The sequence below is a fragment of the Chrysemys picta genome, chromosome 4 (genome assembly GCF_011386835.1).
Source record: "Chrysemys picta bellii isolate R12L10 chromosome 4, ASM1138683v2, whole genome shotgun sequence".
Classification (NCBI taxonomy): domain Eukaryota; kingdom Metazoa; phylum Chordata; order Testudines; family Emydidae; genus Chrysemys; species Chrysemys picta.
The window spans coordinates 137,666,053-137,686,080 of record NC_088794.1 but is presented as its reverse complement, the minus strand read 5'-3'; the positions used below and the strand labels follow the sequence as shown (position 1 = coordinate 137,686,080).

At 41.1% G+C, this 20,028-nt stretch overlaps 1 protein-coding gene across 5 annotated transcripts in view; it reads left to right on the top strand.

The window, feature by feature from the left end:
* The window catches only part of AKT1 (AKT serine/threonine kinase 1), a 126,674-nt gene that overhangs the window by 88,225 nt on the left and 18,421 nt on the right, over nt 1-20,028 (top strand). The window lies entirely within an intron of this gene.

Here is a 20,028-nt window from a genome sequence, read left to right as displayed (position 1 = left end):
GAGATTTGGGTCTCTGAGACCTGGTGTCACAGCCCTGGTCAAACAACCCTTTGTTGAGCACTCACCAGGCTGGTGTGTTTGGACCCACACATTGGGCCTGTGTACTTTCAGGCTTCCTTGAGTCACAGTAGGCTTCCGCCATTATGTCTGGCTCTTGCCTCTGGAATGCTTCCTGGTCCCAGACTCTGTCAGGTATCCTTTTTTAGAAGTGGAACCCCACAGCTGAACCCTCCAGATCTCCCAGTGGCTTAAGCAAAGCCTTACTCCTCTTATGCGCACACTGGTTTATAGTTTAACCCTTCAGGGACATGTGGCAGCAAAGCCAGTAGACACAGACTTTGGAGAAGGATATCTGAAACAATTTACTTTAGACTGCACAAGAGATATGCAGATCCCTGAAAAATAATAAATACCAGTATGCCATTTCCTGCTTCACTATCCTCACTGCTCTTGAGCATTCTTTGGGATGTGGTCAGAGTCTTCAAAGGAGTCCAGGATCCTTCCTCTCCCTTTCTCCTCCAGAACATAGGCTTCTTTCAGATCCCTGAAGCCACCATCCTTTAGCTCAGCCAATCCAGCAGTGAAAAAGGTTCCATGTCTCTCAAAAAAAAGTCTTTGTTCCTCTCTCTCAAATTTCTCAGCCTCTGGGGTTTTAAATGTTAGCAGTAAGACCTTGGCTCCTTCGTTCCCCTTTTGGGGATTTTCTTCTACTCCTCCTCCTCCGGGGATATGAAGAGAACTGGCTTCATCTAGGTTGCAGCTACTCCTTTGTTCTGTCATTCTGCTGACTTGTTAGTCTTTAACCACTGTCTCATTCCAAGCCAGACATTCAGGTGCCCGCTCTGTTTCCTTAACAGAAGGAGAGTTCATCGAGAAGATGCAGATGTGTATTCCGTGTGTGTGGTGTGTGTGTGTGTATATGCTCTGAAGCCAGAGAACTTTGCCTAGCCATACCCTGTGGTCGTAGTTCCTCCCCTGGCAGTATAAGGGTGCCACCACCCCAACCTTCTCAGCTCCTTCTCACCACCTGCGGCTAGCATTGGAGTTCAGTGGGGTGTTTTCACCTCTCAGAAAACAGACTGAAAGCTGAGTTTTTTGTTTTCCTCTAGATAATAGTTAGAAGTATCTTAGGTTTAGTTTAGAGTTAGAGTAGTTGGCTTCCCTGTGTGATGCCCTAACCAAGGCTCAAGCATTGGCCGTCAGGTGTAGGGGCCATCCCTAAGAGGGATCCCTACCCAAGATGCTTGTTCTCGGTACATTAAGGAACAGCGCTCCATCTGTAAAGTCATCCAAGAGTGCTGCTTGTGAGCTGCCTACATGGAACATAGCTGTATCTACTCAAAGAAGGAAAACTGTTACTTGCCTATATTGTAACTGTTCTTTGAGATGTGATGAAGGTGTGTATTCCACAACCCACTCTCTGTCGCCTCTACGCCAGCCTTTATACTCTTGACATTTGAAGGAACTGAGGGGGTCTGGCCGACGCTACCCTTACATAACCAGTGGAGAGTGGGTGCACACGTATGTGGAATGTATGTCTGCATCTCATCTCTAAGAACAACAGTAACAGTACAGGTTGATAATTGGGTTTTTTCATAGATTCAAAGACCAGAAGGGACCATCATGTAGTCTGCTCTTCTGCATAACTCAGGCCATAGAACTTCCCCAAAATAATTCCCAAAGCCGATCTTTTAGAAAAAAAATCCAATCTTGAAAAAATTTCCAGTGATGGAGAATCCACCGTGACCCTTGTTCCAATGGTTAATTACTCCGTGTTAAAAAAATGATGCCATGTTTCCAGTCTGAATTTGTCTAGCTTCAATTTTGAGCCATTGGATCATGTTGTTTATTTTTCTCTCCTAGACTGACTAGCTCATTAGTAAATATTTGTTCCCCTTGTGAGTACTTATTGGCAGTGCTAGTCCATTGGGGGCCCCAAGCAGGAATATTTTTGTCTTCCCCATTCTAAAATGAGCATGTTCTTATAATAAAACCTGAATAAGGGACCCCCTTGAGCTGCTGGGGGCCCTAAGCAATTGCTTAGTCTGCTTATGAGGCTCTGACTTAGATTGTAATCAAGTCTCCCATTAACCTTCTCTTTGTTAAGCTAAATAGACTGAGCACCTTGAGTCTTTTGCCGTAAGGCATGTTTTCTAATCCATTAATCAGTCTCATGGCTCTTCTCCAAACCCTCTCCAACTTATCAACATCCTTCTCGAATTGTGGACACAGAATTGGACACCGTATTCCAGTAGCGGTCACACCAGTTCCAAATAGAGGTAAAATAACCTCTTTACTCCCCCTCAGGATTCTTTTTTTATGTATCTGTAACAGAGTGGCTCGCCCCATAATGCCTGGAGGGCCTGGGGCTAGCCAACCCTGATTACTAAAGGAGGTACACCTGTGTGAGAGCAGCAGCTGGCTGCAGTAAGCTGGGAGATGCTCAGGAAACAGAAACCTGAGAATCTGTAGCTGGCTTGAGGGAACAGCAGCTGCAGGGAACAACATTGGCTCTTGCAGAGACTGAACTATGCCCAGCTCTGGGGAAAAGGGCTGGGAACCCCCCAGCTGGGGGGGAGGCACTGAACTGGTGCCTGGAGGACCAGTGTATATCTGAGAACTGAATAAATTGGACCCCAGATGGAAATGTTTTAATTTCCTTTGGACTATCTTGAGTTTGGTTAAGGAGCCCTAAAGAGGGGGAAAAACAGAGGCAGGGAGCTGGAGGGCAACCTCAGGCGATGAGGGGGAGATCGGGTGATGGCCAACCCCTTTATAGCATTCAAGGATTGCCTTAGCTTTTGTTGGCCACAGAATTGCATTGTGAGCTCACGTTCAGCTGATTGTCCATCACGCCCCCCAAATCTTTTTTCAGAGTCACCGCTTCCCAGTACAGTATAGAGTCCCCCATCCTGTAAGTATGGCCCTCACTATTCCTAGGTGTACACATTTACATTTAGCCTATTAAAACACACATTGTTTGCTTGTGCCCAGTTTACCAAGTGATCCAAATTGCTCTCTATGAGTGACCTGTCCTCTTCATTATTTAGCACTCTCCCAGTTTTTGTGTCATCTACAAACTTTACCAGTGATGATTTTATGTTTATTCCAGGTCACTGATGAACATGTTAAATAGCATAGGACCAAGAACCAATCCCTAGAGGACCACCTGCTCAATAGCGATTTCTTGTTTACAGTTATATTTTTGAGACCTATCAGTTAGCAAGCTTTTAATCTATTTAACGTGTGCCATGTTAATTTTATACTGTTCTAGTTTTTTAATCAAAATGTCTTGTGGTACCAAGTCAAACACATTATAGAAGTCCAAGTATATTGCACCAACTCTGTTAAGTTTATCAATAAAACTTCTAATCTCACCTAAAAGTGATATCAAGTTAGTTTGACAGTATCTATTTTCCATAAACCCATGTTGATTGGTATTAATTATATTACCCTCCTGAAATTCCTTATTAACCGAGTCCCATATCAGCCGCTTCATTATCTTGCCTGGGATCCATGTCAAACTGACAGGCCTATAATCAGTTGGGTCATCCCATTTACCCTTTTCAAATACTGGCACAACATTAGTTTTCTTCCAGTTTTCTGACGTTTCCCCAGCGTTCCAAGACTTACTGAAAATGAACATTATTGGTCCAATGAACTCCTCAGCCAGCTCTTTTACAACTCTTGGATGCGAATTATCCAGATCTGATTATTTTAAAATGTCTAACTTTAGTAGCTGCTGTTTAAGATCCTCCTGAGATGCTAGTGGAATGGAAAGAGTATTATCATGTGATATAACTATATCAGCTGTTTTTCCCCCCAAATACAGAACAAGAATATTTATTGAATAGTTCTGCTATATTATTGACGTTTCTATCATTTGCATCTAACAATGGACCAGTACCATTGTTAGGGTCTCTGGAAAGAACTTAATCCCCTGGAACTAAGTAGGTAGCAATACAAGTGGGTAAATGAAGTCACACACAATTTTCTAAAAATAATAGACATTTCCCATGTTTTCCACACATGGGCTCCATTCCCAGCTGTGCCGGAGGTGACCTTCTGCAAGCTCTCAGATATCTTATGGGTGAAAGGGGTGAGTAATAGTCACCTACCCTAAAATAGCAGCATGAAACATGGAAATGGAGGGTTGGAAGGGACCTTGAGAGGTCATCTAGTCCAGTCCCCTGCATGGAGTCAGGACCAAGTATAACCTAGATCATCATTGACAGGTGTTTGTCTAATCTTTTCTTAAAACCTCCAGCAACAGGGATTCAGCCTTCCTTGGTAACATGGTCCAGTACTTAACTACCTTTATAGTTAGAAAGTTTTTCCTAATATCTAACCTAAATCTCCTTTGTTGCAGATTAAGCCAATTACTTCTTGCCTACTTTCAGTGGACATGAGAACAATTGATCACAGTCCTCTTTAGAACAGCCCTTTACCATTTTTGAAGACTATCAGGTTCCTCCCTCAGTCTTCTTTATTCAAGACATAACATTCCCAGGTTTTTTACCTTCCCTCAGGTCAGCTTTTTTAAACCTTTTCTCATTTTTGTTGCTCTCCTCTGACTGTCTACAGTTTGTCCACATCTTTTCTAAAGTGTGGTGCCTAGAACTGGACACACTACTCCAGCTGCAGCCTTACCAAGTAGAGCAGAACAATTACCTCCTGTGTCTTAGATATGACACTTCTTCTGTTAATACTCCCCAGAATATTAGCCTTTTTTGCAGCTGCATCACATTGTTGGTTCATACTCAATTTGTGATCCATTATAACCCCCAGATCTTTTTCTGCAGTACTGCCACCTAGGCAGTTATTCCCCATTTTGTATTTGTGCATTTGATTTTTTCCTTCCTAAGTGTAGTAATTTGCACCTGTCTTTTATTGAATTTCATCTTGTTGATTTCAGACCAATTTTCCAATTTGTTAAGGTCGTTTTGAATTCTAATCTTGTACTCCAAAGTGCTTGCAACCCCTCCTTGCTCGGTGTCCTCTGGAAATTTTATAAGCATACTCTCCATTCCATTATCCAAGTCATTAATGAAAATATTGAATAGTACCGGACCCAAGACTTACTTTTCAGGGATCCCACTAGATATGCCCTTCTAGTTTGACAGTGAACTACTGATAACTACTCATTGAGTATGGTGGGTTTTTTATTTTATTTATTTTTTTAAACAATTGTGCGCCCATCTTATAGTAATTTCATCTAGACCAGATTTCCCTAGTTTGTCATGTGGGACTGTGTCCAAAATCCTTAATAAAATCAAGCTGTATCATGTCTGCTGTTTTCCCCCTATATCCACTAAGCCAATAACTCTGTCAAAGAAGGAAATTAGGTTGATTTGGCAAGATTTGTCCTTGACAAATCAATGTTGGCTATTACTTATCACCCTATTATCTCTAGCTGCTTACAGATTATTTAATAATTTGTTCCAGGATCTCTCCAGGTATTAAAATAGGCTGATTGGTCTCTAAGTCTCTCGGTTTTCCTATCTAATAGCCTAAAACCTTGTTTAATAATGAGGTTTTGTAAGGGCACCGAAATACTAACAGCGGTCAGTGGAAGAGCCAGGATTAGAACTCATAGTCTCTGGGCTTGCAATTATGTGCCTCTTCCACTAGGCTACAGGAAACTGTTTTGAAGTCTTCTCCTTCTCCCCCTTCCTCCTCCCCGTGAAGTCACATAATTGCTAGAACTTTGTGTCATCATGAGACTGCCAGCTGCAGGAGCCAGCATCCCGAAAATCAGCAACACTGAATTGATACTGGTAAGTGGTGGAGAGGGAGGAGAGAGCCCCAGTCATAAGGGAAATTGAACCATGTGATTCCCCACAATAAAATCTCTCTTCAGATGATGATATAGTGAAGTAGTGTGCTTGACAAATCTCAGCTAAATAGCCAGTAACCAGTGAATCCTGGCTTGGTATCAGGGAATTTTAAGATTACAAATTACCTGTCCTATCTCAGCTGGTAATGTGTGAGAGGTTTTAGCATTCAGCAACATGTGTTTTCAGTAAAATTGATTCAGCTTCAAACTCATGAGCATATGAGGAAAGCTAATTATACTCAGCCTTTTTAATCACTGCTCTTTCCCAAAATCAATCTTGTACCCTTCTTTTTTAAGAGTAAAGGAATTTTGAGGTTTCTTTTGGGAAGCATATAAACTTATTCATCTTGGAATGTGAACCTCAGTTTTTGTAGAAAGAGCAAAGCTATTCTATAAACATTTCCTTTTAATATGATCTGAAGTTTTCCTCTGCTGCCTTGTGATGGATCTTAGATTGAGGCAGGCAAAAATTCTAGTGCATTGTTACATTTGAAATTGCAAAGCTTCTAAAGAACCTTATTATCCTTTTTCAAAGATCAGAGACCAGTAAAGCTTGAATAGGTCAACATGCTCCTCCTAAACTGGATGGCTTTGTGTATAGCAGGGGTAGGCAACCTATGGCACGCATGCCAAAGGCGGCGCGCGAGCTGATTTTCAGTGGCACTCACACTGCCCGGGTCCTGGCCACCAGGCCGGGGGGCTCTGCATTTTAATTTAATTTTAAATAAAGCTTCTTAAACATTTTAAAAACCTTATTTACTTTACATACAACAATAGTTTAGTTATATATTATAGACTTATAGAAAGAGACCTTCTAAAAACGTTAAAATGTATTACTGGCACGTGAAACCTTAAATTAGAGTGAATAAATGAAGTCTTGGTGCACCACTTCTGAAAGGTTGCTGACCCCTGGTATATAGTTTGTGGGGGGGGCGGGGTGCACGCACACGCAATCAGCAGCACGTACCCAATAAACCCTCTAATGCAGGGGTAGGCAACCTATGGCACGTGTGCCGAAGGCGGCACACGAGGTGATTTTCAGTGGCACTATCACTGCCCGGGTCCTGGTCACCGGTCCGGGGGGCTCTGCATTTTAATTTAATTTTAAATAAAGCTTCTTAAACATTTTAAAAACCTTATTTACTTTACATACAACAATAGTTTAGTTATATATTATAGACTTATAGAAAGAGACCTAAAAACGTTAAAATGTATTACTGGCACGTGAAACCTTAAATTAGAGTGAATAAATGAAGACTCGGCGCACCACTTCTGAAACGTTGCCGATCCCTGCTCTAATGAGTCTCAGCCTTGCTGAAATTGGAGGAATCTCAGCACCTGCAGATTTTATGCCTGGGTTTTGACCCTTCTCATGGTAATTCTGTGTCCCAGCACGTCCAGCCCACCAGATAAAGATGGTCTCAAATGTTTGTATTCTCTCTCACATTCCAAGCTCTGAAAGTCATTACCCCAAGTTTTCTTTCCTTCGCTCTTCTGTTATTGGCACTTTCTGCCCTTGTCATCAGGGAGGAATGAGAAACAGAAGTTTCAGCAATTTGTAGGTCCACCTCTAAAAGATAGAAAGTGAGCTCCCACAGCTACTGAGCCTTTCAGCAGAGCATCATGAACCTCCAGCAGTTTTGAAATCGGGTTACTCCTTTTATCAACACAGAGTGCTCCTGCATCTCATTGTTTCTAGTTACTGTTACTTCCTTGCAAAGAATGTTGTTAAGGCTGCAGGCACATGCCAGTGGTTTGAGTGCATGAACCTAACCTTACAAGAAACCCAAACCTTTGAAAGTGTGCAAATCCAGAGTTAAAGCATGGCACAAATACTAAAGCTTTATCTTCACCTAGAGAAATGTGACCTAAGAACTCATTTAAGCCCTGCATAATGCTTGTAAAGCACTTCCTATCTGCACACAGTACTTCAGCAGATCTAGACAGAGTAGAGGCAGGTGTATGAACTGGTTTAGTCTAAACCATTTCAGTCTGAACCAGTTTAGCAGCAAAATGAGCATGGACAAGATGAATTAGTTAAATAGTCCTCCTGCTACTGGTCTACAATGCTTGGGTGGCCTTTTGAAATTTCCCACAATCCACTGCTTCTTCATCCAACCTACCTATCTGACAAAGAAGCAGGGAAGAGACGATAATGTTTAAAGCAAAAACTTGGGAGTCTTATTATATTGTCGATACATCTTAGATATCTGAACGTAGATGACAGGGTGTATTTTCACCCTCGTAGCTGCATGTGCAGTAGATCGTTGCCCTTCCAACCCAAAATAATATTTAATAAGTGGCTCTATCTCCCATACAGGAGGGAGCAGCGCAGAGTCTGTTCCTGCGGCTAATACTGCTCATGGGGAGACAAGGTAGACACAAACCCTAAGTCCTTGTGCATGGCTGCTAGAGAGAAGTCTCCAAGCTCAGGTCCGTATTCAAATAAATAATTTTTCCCTCTGGCAACCTGCAGCCGCTGATCCTCCTGAGCCCTTGGAACGTGCTCGCCCCATTGTGGAACCACGCAACGAACAATTCATGGTGCCCAGGTAACCCAGCCCAGCTGGAAATTTGAAATGCACCATGAAAAGTTAGCTTTAAAACTTTCAAAAATGCAATTTAAAAAAGAGAGTCATTTCTAGTTTTGATGGAAACGTTGCCGATGTAAAAATTTCACACAAAATGCTGCATGTTCACAGAGCTCTGCAAATGGGGGAGAAGCCAATTTGGAATGGTGATGGTCTCTCACTGAAAGTTTGCATAGATTTAATTCTGACCGGACAGTAATTGTCAGAACTACAGGCAAAACTGAGTGGTTAAACCACCACAGAACCTGATACCATACTAACATGCGGAGGACTAGAATAATTCTTTTGCCGACTCTGCCTCAAAGAATTCTTTCAACAATTCCCAAACCACTCAGTTATCATGTCCCCAGTGGCAATCATAAGAGAAAATAATAATCTGACTGACCACCACAGAGCAGACGAAACCACGCCCTTGATCATTACATTGTTTCACAAAAAAAATGTACTGTGAAATCCTTAACAAAGATCACATCCAACACAATCTCTCCACTGCCGAGAAGACAGCTATACACTCCCTGAAATCTAATTGCAAGATAGTGATCAAACCATCAGACAAAGGACGTGCCATCGTAGTCCTCAACCATGATGATTACATGAATGTGGCCAACCAACAACTCTCTGACACCACCTACTATAAAGAACTCAAAGAAGACCCCACACCGCAATTTACCCAGGAGTTTAAAGATATCCTCAAATCCTTCCTCAAACAACAGTAAAAGAAACTCTACAAACTCATCCCCCACGAGCCCACCTGTGACAGGGGTTCTGAGTCAGGAGTTGACTCAGTAACCTGTCACTCAAATCCCCACAAATGTAATTGGGATCTAAGTGGAAGACCAGATAACAAGTAGGGCCACAGCTGAATGGCTGTTTAGGAGAAGCAACCCCAGCGGCTGGTAGCAGATAAATAGAGAGGAAGGAAGCCCTGGAAAGGGGGAGGGAGCTGGCAGAGCCTCAAAGAAAGCAGAGCTGGTTGTTGCTAGTACCACTTCCTTTTACCCCAGAAGTAAGAAGGGAAGTGACTAAGACTTGTATATATGTAAACAGTAGGACAGTCAGTAGCCTGAATTAACACTGTCATAAAGCATGGTGGTGGTGAAGGTGATCTGGAGTGAGTGTGGTCTGTATCTAAGGTGGGAGACCTCCCTGTGACATCACTCCACGGATCTTCTCCGTGCTTCCTAAGATACACAAACAAAGGAACCCCGGCAGACCCATCATCTAGCCACAGCATTCTTACTTAAGGAATATTGGAACTCAGAAACCATCCTAACCACCCAGCACATAAAGGGACAGCTTCCTCCAGAAACTCTACAACATTAATAACCTCCCTCTGAACACCAATCCTTAACACCATGGAGGTCAATTCCCTATCAACCAGCATCCCTCACAATAATTGCATCACTGCCTGCCTCAAATATCTACAAGACAATGGTAAACTCTCAGATATCCATTCCCCCCCCCCCAAACACATCATCAAATTCATCCATTTCATCCTCACTCATAGCAATTTTACATTCAACAACAAACAATTTGTCCAAACCATGGGAACAGCCCTGGGTACTAGGATGGCTCCCCAATATGCCAGCCTCTTCATGGGTCACCTTGAAAAAGAATTTATAGACAAATGCACCCCAAATCCAATTATATTCTTGCAATACCACCAATGATATTTTTATTTTCTGGACAGATGACTTCAACTCCCTCATCGATTTCCACCACAACTTCAACCACCATCACCCATCCATTAAACTGTCTCTGGAACACACCCACACTAACAACAACTTCCTGGACATCACAATCAGCTTCAATAATGGAAACCTTCAGACAACTATATATAAGAAACCCACGGATCAACACACCTACATTCTTAGATACAGTAGCACCTCAAACACACCAAGATATGTTATCTACAGCCAGGCATTCAGATACCGCAGAATATGCCCTGAGGAGAAAGTCAGGGATATACGCCTTAACACACTTAAAACTACCTTCACCAAACAAGGACATTCCACCAGAGAAGTAGATCACATCATGGCACGGACTACCCAAATACCCCAAGAAAACCTGCTTCAATGCAGAAATAAAACCCCCTTTGACTGCACACTCTTAATTGTCACCTACCAACCAATACTTGATGGGGACCCCATTCTGAAAGGTATCTTTCTTGAATCCTCTCTTCTGGCCTTCACACAACTCCCCATCCTATCCAATTTCATCAGCAGCAGGAAGCTCCCCACAGATCAGGATGCACCGGACCCTGATAGGTCTGCAAGTTTTGCCTCTGTTGTTCTATCTCCACTGCTACAATGATCAACACCCCCCCACAACACATCTTTCAAGATCCATGGATCCCACACAACATGTGGTGTACCTTATCCAGTGCACTATAAATGCCCCAATAACAACTATGTGAGTGAAACTAGACAATCACTACACTCTCAAATGAATTCTCAGAGGAAAATGATAAAGGACAAAAACACCCTATCACCTGTGGGTGAACATTTTTGACAAAGCGATCGTTCTGTATCTAACTTAGTAGTTCTCTTCCTCAAAGGAAACCTGCACAACACTTTCAAAAGATGAGCCTGGGAGCTTAAATTCATAATTTTACTAGACACTAAAAATCATGGTTTGGATAAAGACACTGGATTTGTGGCTTATTACAACAATCTGTAGCCCACTGACACCCCCCCCCCCTTTTTGTCCTATGACTACAGGGGTGTTAATGGACCACTTCACCTTGAATGATCCCTTCCCACATATTATTCTAACTACTTATGCTAAACTATCTATTCTTGTATTTAGCTGTGATGCTCTCAGTACCTTTCCCAGACCTGAAAAAAATCTGTGTGTAACTCAAAAACCTGTCCCTCTCACAACAGAAGCTGGTCCAATAAAAGATATTATCTCACCCACCTTGTCTGTTAAAATGTAGGCAAAAGAGTTCCACAGCACTTCAGTGTGTTTAATGCATTTGTTTAACCAGTATGTGTAGAGTGCTTTTCAGGGTTGGAATGGTAGAATTTGAATGGAAGGAAGCAGATTCTGTAATCTTAGGTGTATTGAGGATGTGGTCTTTATCATAAAGTCAGAGGGATCACTTTAAGACCTAGTAATGAAAAGTGGCTTAAGTTAGTGTTGATTTGGGACTACATAGGAATTGGAGACACTTGTGAAGCAGTGGATTCTAGCAACAATACAAACTGGAAATGGAAGGAATTCTGCTCCTTGGGTTCCACAAAATGTGAGCCTCCTGCCAAAATGTCATTCTTCTCTGCAGCATTCAAGTGAAATGAAGAGCATTTGGAAGGAACAAAGTGTGCCATTTAACACCTACATCAGCCTGGTGCTAGCAATGATTAGATCTTCCTATACGCAAGGTGGACCTTAAGGAATATCTATTGTGGTGACTGATACTGATTTTAATAACAATGAGTTATGTCTTGAAAGCCCTGCAGGGGGATATTAAAATATTGTGTTGGAGATTTTGGAATTGCTAAATATTTTAGCATAACAGTATATATTGGAAATAAGTGGAGACCAATTGGAGAATAAAGTGATTTAAGGGGGGAGGGATAGCTCAGTGGTTTGAGCATTGGCCTGTTAAACCCAGGGTTGTGAGTTCAATCCTTGAGGGGGCCACTTCGGGATCTGGGGCAAAATCAATACTTGGTCCTGCTAGTGAAGGCAGGGGGCTGGACTTGATGACCTTTCAAGGTCCCTTCCAGTTCTAGGAGATGGGATATCTCCATTAATTTAATTTAATTTAATTTAAGAGTCTGCTGAATAAAATGTAACTGGGGAAGACCCCAAATGAGCAACCAGCAGAAGACAATCAAGAACCTAGTGGTTAATGGTGTAGAAGACCTTCCAGATGATGATAGTCTCATTGTATCCCATCTTGTGTGGTCTTGGCCCAGAAAGTATTTAAGCACAAGCTCACTATCAGTGGGACTACTGGCATGTTTAAAGTTAAGTACATGCTTAAATGCTTTTCTGGATCAGAACCATGCTGCAGTAGAGTTGAGATTGTTAAAATGAAGAACTAGTACTATATTTTTTTAAAAACTGTGAATGGAAATGGGTGCTCAGCATTGTTTAAACCCTTATATCGATGAGTTAGTTGAGATGACACTGCCTATCCATGATTCAGTAAGCTTTTTTATTGTGTTTCTTTATAACTAGAGCCCTACCAATTCACAATCATTTTCGCAAACAGAGGGTTTTAAAATTGGTCAATTTCATGTTTTCAGCTGTTTACATCTGAAATTTTAGGTGTTGTAACCTTTGGGGTCCCAATCCAAAAGGTATCTGGAAGTGGGTCTGATCTTCCCCTTTCCCCACCCCGAGCTGCCATGCCAGGGAAGGACAAGTCCTATCCCTTCCCAGCCCAGCAGGGACTCGCAGCTAGGAGCCCCCTGACTGGGGCACTCCCAGCAGCAAAGGCGAGATCAGATTTCATGGGGAAGGGCTTATTTCATGGTCCATGACACATTTTTCACCGCCGTGAAATTGGTAGGGCCCTAATTATAACCCTGTCAGTGATTTAGGTATGCAGAATGATTACTGTATTTGCACTTGGTTTCTCTTCAGAATGACAGCTGTCTATCTTTCACTTCTGGAGCGCAGATATTTGCAGCCAGATCATTAAAATAACTTCCAGGCTGCATGCAGTTTTATAAGTTCAGAGAATGCACGTTTCATGGTTTTTCTAAGCACCTTCCTTATGATAATTTTTCTCTTTTGAACTTAGGTTGAAGCACAAAATAAAGGCCCTTGAACTTAGATGGAAGTAAACAAAAACAAACAAATGTTTAGCACTCAGTAATGACAGCCATTTAGACCAGAATGGATTTGATTTTAAATCAAATTGATTTAAATCATGATTTAAATAATTAGTCAGGAAGACACGATTTAATCATGGATTTCTACATAAAAGTGCATTCTTGTTGGTTGTTATAACCTTAATACATATTCCTCACACTCAGAGATAGATGTAGGTTTCATTTTTAGAAGGTACACACTATACTTTTTAAAGTGATTTATTTTGAAAACTTTTCAGATTCGTTTTACAGCTATATCAGAAAATGAATGATTGGTTATTTCGTTTACCAAAGATAATTGAAGCAGATATTTATGAAGTCACTAGGAGGTTAACCATTAACATTTGGAGGATTTTCTTGCCATGTTGTATTAGGAGGAGAACATAGAATCATAGAATATCAGGTTTGGAAGGGACCTCAGGAGGTCATCTAGTCCAACACCCTGCTCAAAGCAGGACCAATCCCCCACTAAATCATCCCAAACAGGGCTTTGTCCAACCTGACCTTAAAAACCTCTAAGGAGATTCCACCACCTTTTTAGGTAACCCATTCCAGTGCTTCACCACCCTCCTAGTGAAAAAGTTTTTCCTAATATCCAATCTAAACCTCCCCCACTGCAACTTGAGACCATTACTCCTTGTTCTGTCATCTGGTACCACTGAGAACAGTCTAGATCCATCCTCTTTGGAACCCCCCTTCAGGTTGTTGAAAGCAGCTATCAAATCGCCCCTCATTCTTCTCTTCTGCAAACTAAATAATCCCAGTTCCCTCAGCCTCTCCTCATAAATCATGTGCTCCAACCCCCTAATCATTTTTGTTGCCCTCCGGTGGACTCTTTCCAATTTTTCCACATCCTTCTTGTAGTGTGGGGCCCAAAACTGGACAGAGTATTCCAGATGAGGCCTCACCAATGCTGAATAGAGGGGAATGATCATGCCCCTGGATCTGCTGGCAATGTTCCTACTTATACAGCCCAAAATGCCGTTAGCCTTCTTGGCAACAAGGGCACACTGTTGACTCAGATCCAGCTTCTCGTCCACTGTAACCCCTAGGTCCTTTTCTGTAGAACTGCTGCCTAGCCACTAGGTCCCTAGTCTGTAGCAGTGCATGGGATTCTTCCATCCTAAGTGCAGGACTCTGCACTTGTCCTTGTTGAACCTCATCAGATTTCTTTTGGCCCAATCCTCTAATTTGTCTAGGTCCCTCTGTATCCTATCCCTACCCTCCAGCATATCTACCACTCCTCCCAGTTTAGTGTCATCTGCAAATTTGCTGAGGGTGCAATCCACGCCATCTTCCAGGTCATTTAATGAAGTTATTGAATAAAACCCCAGGACCGACCCTGCAGGCACTCCGCTTGATACTGGCTGCCAACTAGACATGGAGCCATTGATCACTACCTGTTGAGCCCGACGATCTAGCCAGCTTTCTATCCACCTTATGGTCCATTCATCCAGCCCATACTTCTTTAGCTTGCTGGCAAGAATACTGTGGAAGACCATATCAAAAGCTTTGCTAAAGTCAAGGAATAACACGTCCACTGCTTTTCCCTCATCCACAGAGCCAGTTATCTCATCATAGAAGGCAATTAGGTTAGTCAGGCATGATTTGCCCTTGGTGAATCCATGCTGACTGTCCTGATCACTTTCCTCTCCTCTGAGTGCTTCAGAATTGATTCCTTGAGGACCTGCTCCATGATTTTTCCAGGGACTGAGGTGAGGCTGACTGGCCTGTAGTTCTCTGGATCATCCTCCTTCCCTTTTTTAAAGATAGGCACTACATTAGCCTGTTTCCAGTCATCCAGGACCTCCCCCGATCACCATGAGTTTTCAAAGATAATGGCCAATGGCTCTGCAATCACATCCGCCTACTCCTTTAACACGCCTGGATGCAGCGCATCTGGCCCCATGGGCTTGTGCTTGTCCAGCTTTTCTAAGTAGTCCTGAACCACTTCTTTCTCCACCGAGGGCTGGTCACCTCCTCCCCATGCTGTGTTGCCCAGTGCAGTAGTCTGGGAGCTGACTGACAGAGACATTTAAATTGTTTTATTTAACTAAAACAACATTATGTATTCTGGATTTTTTTCTTCAAAAGCAAACATAATATTTTAACAAAACAAGCATATGAATTTTTGAATTTAGTTAAACATTCAGGTTTGTTTTTGTTAAAATTGTTTTTAACTAAAATAGTTAAATGAAATATTAAAAAAAAAAAAACAACAAAAATTAAATCGACTGTGTCAGCCAGGTCAACATGAGAAACTTAAAATATTTCCTTCTGTAGCTAACTCAATCGTCTTCACCTTCATTTTCCTGTTTGTTCATAATCTGGAAAAGAAAAACAAGCTTTCCTGCTTTTTCAGGTCCCAAATGATTTCTTAATTTGGAATGAATTAGTCCAAAAGAAGAAAATATTCTTTCTACACCAGCAGAAGAAGCTACTGCTGTTAAAAGTGAGATTATCATTTCAACAGTCTCTGAATCCAAGTGCTTAAGTGACTTCCATCAGTTCACTGGTGTGACTTTCTTTAAAACATCATCAGCAAACATATATTTCTTGAATGGTTCACCCTTAGCTCTGAAGTTTATTATATTTGGCATTATGGAGGGATGATTGCTGGATGTCTGTGTCATAGCCAACTCCTCCTCTTCAGCAGTTAAGGTTTGATCCTGGTACCGAGTATTGAGAATATTTGCAAGAAAATGAGCAGAAGATAGTGCTTGTCCCATTTGTTTTTTTATTGCTTGTAATTTGCATATTTCTTTTTAAGATTTCACTCAGTTCCTTTCAAATTTCAACAGCGTCAGCAATGAAACAGCTATTTCCCTGCATTTTGTTCAGAGCTACAGAAATAGGCTTCAGAGTACTCAGCACGTGTTCAACATTTCTCTTAAGCCCAATGTTGACCGTGCCATCTATTTTTTCACGATTTTGTTCAATAAACTGTCATCCAATTAAAGGTGTTCTTGATATGTGCTCAAAACAGTCCACTACCGAGTTCCATCGCATGTCTTGTGGGAGAGTTAGCTTGGTTCCTCCCACTCTTTTCAGAGCAGCTGCTGCAAAGTGGTTGTTACAGAAGTATTTTGCAATTTCAACAACATTAGCCTTTATTTCTGGAACACTAAAGTCTTTGGCTAGGAGGTGCAGCAAATGAGTACTGCAACCGTATGTTATTAGCTTGGAATTCTCTTCACTCTCTTCTAAATTTCTTCTCATCTTGGATATATGTGCAGCATTGTCTGTGACCAAACTGCGTACTAGACATTTGAATTTTTTTTCACAGTTTGTTATAGCTTTTACTACTACTTCTTGAAAGTATTCTGCTGTGTGTGCATTTCCTGATGTATCAATTGTTTCTATAAGGAAGACATTCCCTTCTTCTGTTGTCACACAAGCACATACAACAGGACCATTGTGGACATTGCTTCACCCATCAAGACTCAGGTTAACAATTTCACCCTCCTAGACCTTTTGCACACTGCTCAATTTCTCTTTCATACACTTTATCCAGCAATTTGCATGCCACATCTGCTCTGTTGGGTGGACTGTATACTGGTCTTAATGACTGAACCATGTTTATGAAGTGTGGGTTCTCAATCATACGGAAAGGAGAGTTTGTTGCATAAACAAACTGGGCAATTTTTTCATCAATTACCTCTTTTTGTAATCTGCTGTTTCTTATCAAACTTATCTATGGTTGTTTCTGGATGATGGAGGGTTTTTTTTCTTTTTGCTACAGGTGATATACTGTGGCTATGTGACATATATGATGTGACTGAAACACTATCATTGGCAGATAACTCTGAAACTATAGAAAATGATGGTGATCTTGAAGGTTGATAGTTTTCAGAATCCTATATGATGAGGATGGTTTCCCCTAAACAAAATAAGTCAATGCAGTTATTTAATTATTATTATCATACTGCTCATTTAGTATTACTCATTGCATTCACTGACACTCAGTAATACTTTAAAGGTGAAGTTGTAAAAGGAAGATCTGCCTATTTCAGCTATCTATTTTTTATCACAACTGCATCTAAAATGATAGTACCATAGAGTAACAACTATAGTTTTTGCTCAAACATGAGAATTCAAGAATAGTCCAGAAGGAAGACAGGCAGTCCTTAAGAAAGAAGTATGAAATAAAAAAGTTTACCAATCTGAAGATCCTGCATGTTCAGACATCTTCCTTTCATCATCGTCAACGCAGCTTTCTCCTGAGAAGGAACACTTCTCATGATGTTGTTTCATTCAGGCAACCAGGCCTTGCATTTCTTTGTTGCACTGTTTGCATTTTGGACGCATGCCTGTCTTGCCCACAGGTAGAGGAACTTCATTAAAATATTCCCAAACTGGGTCTCTTTTACGGCCTGCTGCCATTATAGGTTTTCCCTTCTAGTGAGAGAATGGTATGGTAGATCTCAAATCAATGAAGGCTACACTCAGAAAAACTTTTATTTTATTTATTTTTTTAAATGATTTTTATTCACCCTGATTTAGACTATAGTTTTTTCTAGGTCTCTGTTCTCATTTAATCGTTGTAATATCTCGCTGTAAACTTTTAATGGTGTATTGCTTTTATAGTCTTATTTATACCCATAGTTAGGATTTCAAAAATTGCAGAGTGAAATTGTGTTGTGGCTTGTGTTATAAGGGGATGTGTGGCCCAGTGGTAAGGTGCTAGCCTGGGACTTGTAGTAGTGAGTTCAGTTCCCGGCTCTACCAGATTTCCTGTGTGACTGGGCAAGTCACTTAGCTGCTCTGTGGCTCAGCTTCTCATCTGTAAAATGGGGATAATAGTAATTCCCTACTACACAGGGTGTTTGGGAGGATAAATACATTAAAGTTCATGTTTCAGAGTAGCAGCCGTGTTAGTCTGTATCCGCAAAAAGAAGAACAGGAGTACTTGTGGCACCTTAGAGACTAACAAATTTATTAGAGCATAAGCTTTCGTGGACTACAGCCCACTTCTTCGGATGCATATGAAGAAGTGGGTTGTAGTCCACGAAAGCTTATGCTCTAATAAATTTGTTAGTCTCTAAGGTGCCACAAGTACTCCTGTTCTTCTTATTAAAGTTCATGAGGTGCTCAGAAATTATGGTGGTGGGCGCCATATGCAGGAAGTCAGACTAGATGATCATAATGGTTGTAATGGTACCTTCCAGCCTTAATATCTGTGAATTTCAACTATCACCTGTCAGAAGGTGATAGGTGAGCGAGAAGCCTGTTGATCTCTGTGTGTTTTGTTCCAGAAGAACATGCTTTTTGTATTGTTTGGATAATGTGGCTCAGTCTTTAAGAGAAAGCATTTCACCCATATAATAAAGTTCAAACTCCTGTTGACTCAGGGCTTCTCTACACGTTAACTGGAACAAAAATAACTAAGTTGTTTTAACTTATACCTGTAATTACGTTGGGTCATGTCTGTGTGAAGACTCTATCGTAATAAAAGTGCCCCATCTCGATATAATTTAAATCAATAGAAAACCCAATGTGTTTCCCTGAATCCAGGAAGGAGGGTACTGTTTGTGTACAACTTGATATTATTATTTATTTGTGTTATCATAGCACCAAGTGTCGTCTTATAATTTACGTTTACATCAGGTTGCATAATTCAGTTTCTTTTAAAAACCTTATGTCTTTCACTGTTGGTTGTTAAGATGAGTTGGGCTTCCAAGAAAATATGCCAGCACACTGAGAAGTGACTACTCCTTGTAACAGAGTTAGAAGGAAGGCTGGCTTGCTCAGTCAGGGCTCACTCAACTCTTGTTACAAAATGTATTTTTAAGCTTCAGCTCTTCTCTGAAAGTTGACTAAAATGGCAACATGGGGTTCTGTGTTTGTGTTTCATTATCTTCCATAATAGCTTCTTTACAGTGAGAGTAATTAATCACTGGAACAATTTACCAAGGGTCGTGGTGCATTCCCCATTACTGGCAATTTTTAAATCAAGATTGGATGTTTTTCGAAAAGGTCTGATCTAGGAATTATTTTGGGGAAGTTCTATGACCTGTATTATACAGGAGGTCAGATTAGATGATCACAGTGGTCCCTTCTGGCCTTGGAATCTATGAATCATATCAAATATTTCCACAAAGAGTTTTTTGAGTTATGAGCCTGTAAGTTATGCTTCCAACAAATTATTAGGGTTGTGCAGGTCAAATTCTGCCTTTCTTCATTTCTATGGTATAACTCTCATTATTTTCAGATTTTAGCCTTAATTTACACCTGAGCAAACCTCATTCCCTTTTCCTAGTTGCCAGGTGTAACTGATTGGACCTCTCATTGGAACACAGTAAAACTTAATGCAAAGAAGGACTAGAATCCAGCTCACTCTCCCATAGGCATGCACAAGCTCTGCATGTTATAAGTAATAACTTACTTTTCCCACTAAAACAAATATGAATTAGAGCAGAGATGTTGCGTAGGAGAAACCCACTTTTAAAGTCACATAATAGAACTTCATTTTGAGGTCAGATCTTTTGAAGCACAAATTTTAGATGCATTTTTTTCTGTGTCGATAATTTATCTCTTAAAAATAGTTCCACTAGAGGTTTTGAAAGCATGTTGAAGACTGAAATGGACAATCAAACGGTATTCATGAGTCTTAGTACACAAAACAAATGCATCAAGGTAAAGGCTCATTCTCAGACCTGAAACTGATAAACTGTTGGTTACTTAACCATATAACCCATGACTTCCTCACTTCTCAGTAATACCCTTATTTGAAAACTACATATGCTCAAATGTTCTTTTTTTTTTTTTTGCCCCA